Raw genomic sequence first — 824 nt, forward strand, 5'->3', positions numbered from 1 at the left:
GTGGAAGGAAGGGGTGGGTCTTTGACCATAAGTTTTTAAACAAATTCAGACTATTCTAAGTTGGCATTTTAGTTAACATTGGTGTCTACTTAAAAACAAGTTCTAAGTGCCCATAGTATATTCAAAGCAAAGGTAATAAAATAACCCCTTTATAAATGTCCTTTTATTAGTTTATAGGAAGGACTTTTGTTAATCTACCTCTGGAACAGAGTCTTCATTATAATTAATAGAAAAGAAGCACCTTAGACATGGAATTGTTAAGCCACTTTTGAGATATATGTATACAGCACTAGTATGTATCAGGACTTGTTCATTGGGTTGGCAGCTGAGGGGCAGAAAGAAGGTCAAGAAAGGAATTATACAGATATAAAGATGTGTGCATATTTACATCTTGATGATAACCACTGATGAATGTGTACATCTCTCTTGGCTACACAAATACACTGTTAAATAAGTCAGTGGTAGAGGAGGAACCAAGATGGCGGCATAGGTACACACTTGTACTTGCTGCCTTGCACAACCACATCAAAAATACAACTAAAAGACAAAACAGATATCATCCAGAACCACGGGAAGGCTGGCTGAGTGGAAATTCTACAACTAGAAGGAAAGAGAAAAGCGCATTGAAGTGGGTAGGCGGTGCAGAGGTGTGGAAGTGCAGAGGTACAGAGGTATGCGCGGAAATAGGCTGGCAACAAGATACACTGTTGTCTTTTTCAATTGGGAGGGAGATACAAGCTCCTGACTACTCAGAACTCCAGTTCCAGGCGAGAATTTAGGGACCCAGACTCACATGGAGAGAAACTGTACTGTCTGGCATCGGC

The 824-nt window shown here is 40.3% G+C and overlaps 1 pseudogene; it reads left to right on the forward strand.

Moving 5' to 3' along the window:
• Positions 1 to 824, forward strand: part of LOC102751271 — a 1,973-nt pseudogene that overhangs the window by 193 nt on the left and 956 nt on the right.

The sequence above is a fragment of the Myotis davidii genome, unplaced genomic scaffold, assembly GCF_000327345.1.
Source record: "Myotis davidii unplaced genomic scaffold, ASM32734v1 scaffold544, whole genome shotgun sequence".
Taxonomy (NCBI): domain Eukaryota; kingdom Metazoa; phylum Chordata; class Mammalia; order Chiroptera; family Vespertilionidae; genus Myotis; species Myotis davidii.